This window comes from Pyrus communis, chromosome 17, assembly GCF_041283825.1.
Source record: "Pyrus communis isolate YQ-2024b chromosome 17, ASM4128382v1, whole genome shotgun sequence".
NCBI classification, from domain to species: domain Eukaryota; kingdom Viridiplantae; phylum Streptophyta; class Magnoliopsida; order Rosales; family Rosaceae; genus Pyrus; species Pyrus communis.
Genome location: NC_142581.1, coordinates 24,797,501 through 24,798,119, shown reverse-complemented (window position 1 = coordinate 24,798,119; position 619 = coordinate 24,797,501).

Genomic DNA, 619 nt, shown 5'->3' with positions numbered 1-619 from the left:
ATCATCAGTTTTATCCATAAGCCTTGACCGGACGTTAACATCAGCTAACACCTTGTAAATATCTTCTACAATACGATCAGCAACTTCAAAATTTTCTTTGTCAATTTCCATTTCAGCTATCTCCCCCAAGGGTTCATGTTTGGAAGTATTAAATGTTGAATAAGAAGAGTATCCAAGATAACTCTAATGATCCCAAGAAGAAGAAAAATAGAGCACACTCTTAAAGAAAGCTCACAAAACAAACTAATTAGCAAAGCTTTTCTTATTTAGCTCTAGGCTTTGTTTTTCCTTGGATGATTTACAATGCTTGGGAACTTGGGTATTTATAACAAACCAAATGAAAGCTACACCACACACTTAATTAAACTAAGATTTCCAACTACCACACCAAACACATTAATTGCACCTAATTATGTTGTTTTCCACACAACCTTACCTAACTTTGCAATTGTAAGCAATTACATCATCAAACTAGATATGGACTTGGGCTTTAGATTGGGTTGTGGATTACTTATTGTTTTGGGTTGACATTGATTCTCAACACTCCCCCTCAATGTCAGCTCTCATTCTTTGCACTGTGCTGAGTAAACAGCGAAAAATTTCGAGCTTGCCTGTACAC